The 8,104-nt window shown below is 38.5% G+C and overlaps 1 long non-coding RNA gene across 1 annotated transcript; it reads right to left on the bottom strand.

The window, feature by feature from the left end:
• Positions 1-716: 716 nt before the first annotated feature.
• Positions 717-7,462, bottom strand: LOC308195206. The gene is made up of 2 exons (XR_013951326.1): positions 6,516-7,462; positions 717-3,454 (listed from the first exon to the last, which is right to left on the bottom strand). It is a non-coding gene; the product is annotated as an uncharacterized lncRNA (long non-coding RNA).
• Positions 7,463-8,104: the final 642 nt, after the last annotated feature.

An 8,104-nucleotide genomic window follows, 5' to 3' on the forward strand; every position in this document is an offset into this window, starting at 1 on the left:
CCATTCCGTCCCAACCTTTACCTCTTAGACTGCTCTAGTTATTTGAAGCACAATAACTTGTTTAGCTAAGTTAGCCCGCTGTATACGTATGAGTTGGATCGAATAACCCTGCTTCAGTCACCTCTTTAACTTTTCCAGGAATTGTATTAAAAACTAACATCCATCTCCCCAAGGGTTTGTAGTTTGCCTCAGCAAGCCTACGTAGTTTTGGTAAATAGCTTGGAAATTTTAGAATTCGCGTGAAAACATCCTTAACTGAGTGGGACCCCAGGAAAAAAAAATAAAAATCAGAGTCATCCTCATCCTGAGACGACCCTGGAAAATGCAACTTTTTATTGAGGCTAGCTACTTCAACAGAAACTGTCAGGCTTTTCTGAGAATCTCTCCACTGTGCTCCTGCCAACTCTACCACTTTGGGCATTAATCTACCAGATTTCCAGGCAGCTGGAACGCTCAGACAAATGGTCACTGTGCACGCAGTGCGGAGTCAGCCTGCGTGTGTGCACAGCGCCTGGGCATGCCAGCTACTGCAGACCTGTGAATATTGGCATGTCTGGGCCTGCTGGTGCTAGCAGGGGAGGCAGGATGAGGCCGGCAACCAGAACCTCAGTCCAGGCAGAGAAGATGGTGCTTTCAACATAATGCAAAGATGAGGCAGAGTTAAAAATAGGAATTTATGTTTGCTGCACACAGGCGGCTTAACAGAACAGGGAGGACCCATCAGAAGTTGCCTTTACTGAGAACAATTTTTGCTAAACGGGGAATGGATTTTCTTAGTTTAGGAGTTTAGCACAAGTGGAAAATTTGGAGGCAGGAAGGACTTTCCCTGAGGTTTATTGTTGTTGCTTTGCAGCATTTTTCAAAGAATGCATTGTGTTCTGTGGAAAAATGGAGGGGTATGAAAGGTTGCAAGAATCATATAAAACTATTTCCCCCCCTTCAATATATCTCCTTTAATGGAAATACTTGGATTTGACATTAGGAGACATATTCATATTTTCTAAATGAAGTTATAGATGGATGAAATGTATTGAACTGTCTACTTAACTTCCCAACCCAAAGAACCATGTTTCCATTGTATATTTTTATAACTACATGTGTGTATAAATTCATCCATCTCTATTCAATTTTATTTTATTTTATTTTTTTTGTGTCATGCTGAACAGTTCTGTCTCTACTCCCACCAAATTCCTGCTTCCTGTGGTTTTGAAAGTAAACAAGCTCAGAGGACATGAATGGAAGCAAATAATGTAAACAGGAGTTCTTGTGCTAATAGTACCACTGCTTTGCTATACTTAGAAGTGGAAGTCAAGTTAGTGGCTGGTGAAGCAAATCTCCTGCAACCAAGAAGGAAGCAGAAAAATAATCAACAGGCAGGTCATTCAGTCTGCAGAGGAAATCCGAGGTGCAGTTTCACAATATGTCAAGTCCACAACAATATCAGTTCAAAAGTTCCCCCTCTGCCTGACCTTGAACTTTTAGTAAGGCTTGGGAAAAGGAAAGAGTGTTTTAAAACCAGATAGTCCAATCATCTGATTTGTAGTTTGACCTTGCAAGAACACGTACTGATACAACTGGGGAAGTGATACTGAGAGGAAATGAGTCTGGACACAGAAAGGGCTCCATGGTGGAGCTACATGGGCAGAGCTTTCTGCCAAAGCCTGATATACTAGGAACAAAAAAAGGGAAGACAGATAGTCCATTAGCATGTCCTTTGATTTCATTTATCATATTTAGTGAGAGTTGGTAGAGCCAGAGTTCCTGGGCAGCCTCATTTCTGGTTGGATGGACTAATTTCTTCCTGATGAAACAGCTCTGGTGTCATCTCCAGTTGCTCCGCTCAAAGTGATGTCGTTATGCAAGAGCCATCTGCCAAGCTCAACTTTTTCATGAGCTGCTTTGGGACTTGTGAAAAGATACAAGAGTTTTTACTTTAGGAGAAGGTGGCAGCAATACCCACATACTTCAAGTTTTATTTATTATGGTTCATTAATAATACACTTCATTTTGTTATGCAGCTTTTTATTGTCCTTGACCGTGTGTTTTTTCTTGGTTACTTTGTTAAGCTTGCTGCGCAAAGCCTAATGTCGACAGCCACCTTGAGCAACATACAGAGATGCTTCTTTGCAGGTGAGAATAATAACATTCAGCAACACTGACATCTTGTGGCTGATGAGAAATGACTCGGACATGCCAGATCAGCCAGCAATGTACCTTCATCCATTGTGTGTATTCAGCAGCTCCTAAAATATGGTGGTGCTTAAAGGGATGAGTACCAAGAGCCCAGAAACCTAGAGGTTAAAAGGCAGAAAACACATAAAGGTGCCATTTTACTACTTGACTGAGCTGTCCTGTCTGTGTGGATAATCCGGTTGCATGCTAATCCTTTTGGTTAATCTTCTGCATGTGAATGATTCCCTCCAGAGGATAAGGATGGAGTCTGGGATGTTTGACGTGATGAGCAGAAGCTGAGACTCCCCGCAGTTGATTTTCTTTGTGTTTTTCCTCCTTCATTGGGAAACTGTGAGAGAAAATACCCCTGGAAAAGGCCCCAGGAGGGGTCTGTTTTATTACCTATTGTTGTCACTAGAAATAAGATCAGCAAAACCAGGCTATGAGTCTCGGCCTCACAGCCAGTGGAGCTTCTGGGGGAAAGGTGTGTCAAAGAGACCGTATGGAAAGATTTGTAGGAGCAAATCCTGGCTAGCTGGAAATTGGCAGGATTTTCTGCACATTTAGGCCACTGAGGTTTAAATATGCCATGTATAAAATGGCCTTTATGCTTTAAGGGTGGGTATGATGACAAAAATCCAGTTTACACTCCTATTGATTGTAGAGAGGGCAGATTTCTTTTTTAGGTTTAAAGATAGATGTCTGTGACTCGGCAACATATGATGGTCAGCCTTGGACTTTTCAGTTGTTAGCAGCTTCTTGGATTGCTTCCTTGTTTACACATGCTTTTGTTGATAATGAACATCTGTATCCACTTTATCATCTGAACCCAATAACAAAATGATTACTGAACATGAAGTGTTGTGCAATTGTCTTTTGCAAGTATCTAGAGAACTTTCACGCTTCCTTGAGGACGCTAGAGGTGGGGTGGCAAAGAGCAACTGTACACTGCTTACAGCCTGTGCTCCTTGAAATCAAAGCAGTTGGCTCATTTGGAGGCTGTATTGTGTAAAAACCTTAATGAAAGCTGTGGGAAGAAATTGAATAGGCCACACCTAGCTGGTGTTTGGGATTTTAGATTGATTAAGAAAATCTTTATAGCTGGCCTTCGCTTTTAAAAATCCAAGAAAAAAAATGAAGCTGCTTCATACTTGGGGTCATATTTGCTTATTGTCTTGGGAGATGAGGAAGAACATTCTTTTCCTATTCCTGGAATGAGTTTACTTTTTTTTTTTTTTTTTCCCTTCTTGCTCTTGTTTAGAATTGATTTAAGTAAGTTAACCTAGTGAGAATATGAAAACAAACAATATTAGAGGTGAATTCTGCAATTTTTAGTGTGTTTTGGCACTTTTTATATCACTGCATTAAGTCACCTGAAAGCACTGACATATACAAATGCTGTAGTTTAGTATACTACATAAAATTCTGATTTAAAACAGTTGAAATCATGTTTTGGAGAAAAATACCCTTTTATCTGCTCCGTTGACTTCACTCAATAATACAAGAGATTATTCTTAGTAGATAGGAACAATCTGCAGTGAAATCTATTATTCAATATAATTTAAAAGTTGGTATTGTGGAGCTTGCAAGAACCATTCACTCATACTGATGTTTTTCTCTAAAACACATCTACTTGTATTGTCTAACTATATTAAAATCTATCACACTGAATCACAGATGTTTGTTTCAAGAATAAAAAGTGCTCAATTCAGCAGAAACTTGCAGTAGTATGCTGAGTTAGCACCTTTCAAAATGCCAGCCAACTTGGTGTGAATTTTGTTTATTTGCTTTCTGAAATGTATTACACTGACTTCGAGAAGAGTAAATATCTCTGATCTGTTCCCCCTCATTTCTCAAACAGAACTTTCTTATGCTGTTTACAATACGCAGTTTTTCATTTATCAAAAACACAAAAGTGAAAGATATGCCAGTATGTAGCACTTGGTGATGTGTAAAGTAACATCACGTCCTATTTTACATTTAGAAATAACATTTTTTTCCCTAAACCAGTAAAGTTATTGCTGTTTTAACAGCTCATACCAGAAGCTAAACCTATAAAATTAATGTATCTTTTTGTGAGTTCTAACAGGGAACAGCACAAGCAACTCATTTTAAACTTGTGACCCTAACTTTGACACTAAGATTTGAAAAGAGGGCATCAAACATTAAATTATGAGTGAAAGGAGCCCTTCAGTCCCTTCATAATTCACATGCAATGAATTTGAATGGATGCATTGTTTCCGGAACTGTAAGCATGGGAAAATTGGGATATATGTTGAAAATTGTAGTATGCCCTAATTTGATCTTAAACAGTTACACTATACACAGTTGAAGCTTGGTGAAACAGCTGATGGTACAGACATGAGATGGTTTGGGTAAATTGCAGGCATTTCTAATGTAGGCTGTTATTTATATCATCATTAGGGAAAGCGAAGCAAAGAGATCCCTGAGACTTTCAGAGGTATTCAGTTGTTAGCCCAACTGTGTGTTTGTCAACAAGTCAACAACATTTCTCCATTGCCCAACAGCCCTACAGAATTCACCCCTTGTTGGAGCAACAGTGATGACATGACTGGATTGCTGCTAGCTTTGACCCCTGTTCATGTATTGAGCCTACTACCATTTTCTTCCCCTCTCACACTATATATATATATATATATATTTTATAACATATGGTCTTTCATCTGTAGGGCTAGAAAGCCAGATGTCCACAGCTCTTTTGGTCAATACAATCAGTTATGCTGCCAATCATAAGCCCTTTAAACACCGCTACAGAAAATTACAGTTTGTTTTCATATTCCTAGTCTAAACGTATTTACCAGACTCATAATGATGCTCTAAAACAATATCTGTACATTGCCTCGTCATACACAAACTGCTGTATTTTATTTGTTAAGTAATGGACAAGCAATGAAACAGCTGTTGAAACATTGCACTGTTTTTATTTTTTCCTCTCCAGCTGAATGACAGAATTTGCCAGGTCATTTAATCAATTTCATACTGATTTACACTTGATAAAGTTAATCATCTTAGCTCATAGATTTGGTAGCTAGAAAGACAGTGTTGTCTACATTGTAACGCTATACTTTAATCATTTAAAAATTAAAAACAAAAAGATCCTTTCCAGTGTCCACAACTGAGTAACCCAAAACCTGCTAAATTTTTGAGTGCCTGACCATTGGAACTAGAATTCTGAAATGACCAATTTATAAACTAAGAGGTTTTATGGAATAATTAATCAAAATATGGATCCAAATGGTAAGTTGTCCTCTTCTCAAAAGTGAATTATGTTAATCTAATCAATAGCTTGATAAGAAGGAAAAAAATCCATACAATGTTTAGAGCTGTTAATTTTTGTGTGCCTGTTTTTTAATAAAACAGCTGTTTTCTATATTATGCAGGCAATCCATGCATTGAGAAATTGAAAAAAAAAAAAAAAAGGGAAATTTCATTCTCTATCTCCAGTGTAAGCCAAAACCAATATAGATACTATTTACAATGAGATATAGAAGCATTTATAATGTTTTGAAGGAAAGTCACAAACTTAAACTTTGATTTGCATAACAGATCATGAGGGTGTGAGGAGGAAGAACCAATAACTAGTCTTATTCATTTGACTTTTATAAAAGCTCTGTAGCCCTTCATTAAGCAGGGTTTCCTTTTTGATACAAGGAATTTTGCCTAATTTGAAAATTAGAGCACAATCATTCCGAACCATGATGTGTGAAGACATGAGAGTCAGGTACTACTGACCAAAAGAGTTCAAAGCATTGGGAAGAAATGTATATGTCTAACATTTAAGCATGAGAGGCCACTCTTAAGTACCCAGCCTCCTTGCCCATGGACAGCAGAAGTCATGTTCAGCTATTTCAGTTCCTTTTAGAGTGGCAATCTGTGGGGATTTGGGCACCCCACAGTGGCCCCAGCAAAAGCTGCCAAGGCAAGCTGAGAGTTGAGAACAAATGCTCAGAGAAAGGTCACACCTTGAATCTCACCTCTCCAGATGCCTTGTTTATGGCTGCAGTGAAGTTGTCTTCATGCATTCTCCAGGACCTGAAGATAGACTGATTGTCTGAGATTTTTGGATATTTCTGTTCTTTTGTGGTTGTTACTTGTCCCACATGTATGCTTCTTACAAGATGCCCAGCTCAAGAATAGCCTCGGTTCTTATGAAGATAAATTGGCATTCAAACAACAGAAAACTTAGCTTTAAAATGTGTTCATTCAGAAGCTATTTTTTTCTTTCTAATATTACATAACAGCTTGGGGTCAAGAGAACTTGCCTGGGAAGTGAAACACCCAAGTTCAATTCCTTCTTCATTCTCCAGGTTTCGAAGACCTACCTCTCACCTCTTCTGGGAGCAACTGAGAGGATCTTGGCTGATGAGAGGTGTGACCTTCACACACCCTCTTTTTCTCTGTTCCTCTTCTCCTGTCCAGATGAAGCTGTGTTGTTATGAAGAATGAAAGTTAGGAATAAGAGGAAGACCTACAAGATTCATGGCCTTTTATTGCACTGATCAGGGCTCACACCTGGGAGAGGTTTCCTCTGCTGTGCCATATTAACCTTCCTTCTGCAAATGATCAGTTGTCCCATAATGTGTGGCTGGTTTTCAAGAGTAATTCATCATTTGTGTCAGAGGAGGGAGGTCTGCAGGAGAAACTCACAGAACAATAGTTTTTCCACTCGTTTTTTTTTTTTTTTCTTTCCCCTGGCTGGTCCATATCCTACAGCTTATTATGCAAAGATCTGTATGAGCGAGTGCACAGGACTATGTGGATGAAATTTCTCTAGTATTGTATTTCATATCTGAAATTATCTGTCATGTCATTTTCCAGTTTCTTTCATTGTTTTCCGATGAAATAAGAATTTGCTTAGGGTTCTGAACACCCTACTATTAAAATAACCTCACAATCTAGTAAAATAGGCTCAAGTCTTGTGATTTGAGTGAAACCCCATGGCATCAATGAAATGGCTGCTTTCAGGGAGCAAATTGGCATGAGTTTCCAAGTCACATATCAAAGACTGGCTTCACTTTTTATTTTCAATTTGATACTTGTCTTCAACGTAGACTTCATAAAGTCAGTACTACCTTGTGCATTCTTCATAAAGTCCACGTCAGGGTACACTCCAGAACAATGCCACACTTTATAAACTCAAAATTGTCTGTGCAAACTTTACTAAATATATGAAGTTGCTGTTGATGTCTAATCGCTCTCCAACAGACATACTGGACTAATACACAAAGGCATTGCTTTTCATCATGTCTGTCGGTTTAAAATAATTTTGCTTTCTGATTCCAGCAATTAATGTTTCATGAACTAAATAAAGCTAGGAAAATATCTATGAGGTGAGAATACCTCTGTTTTTGACTCCCCTAGTGCAAATATTCACACATATGGTATGGTTTACCTTTAACTGCAGAGAAGTCCCATCACCGGGGATGGGACTATACCTATGTAGAATTTTAGGTTGATAGATTTTGGTGAGTTGAACCAGGAGCTAGGAATATTTCAAACTATTTATTTTTTAAATTATTTTTTACTTTTTATATTTTTTAATATCTCAGTTCTGTATTCAGGACGGTAATGCTTACCTAAATATTAGCACCTGGTACTAGATTCACAAGAGAATTTATACCCCAAAGCTTCTAATCCCTTCTACTCTTAAAGACCCATTTTGCTGTCACTTGATAATTCTGCAGTACCCAACTTTCATTCAGAAAATATCACAGACCTCTAAACATTTACATGTGGCCATGCACAAAAGATTTGTCTTAATCTACAAAGACAGCCATGCAGTGAAAAATGCTTACCTTAAACCTGGACTCCCTCCAGTTCAGACAAGTCCTCTAACCCACCTGACTGTTGAGTAAAAGTGGGAAATGGCACCATTCCCCCAGGTTAATATTGTGCAAAGCCTAGTGTGGCA

This window comes from Anser brachyrhynchus (genome assembly GCF_964034855.1).
Source record: "Anser brachyrhynchus genome assembly, chromosome: 4".
Lineage (NCBI taxonomy): Eukaryota > Metazoa > Chordata > Aves > Anseriformes > Anatidae > Anser > Anser brachyrhynchus.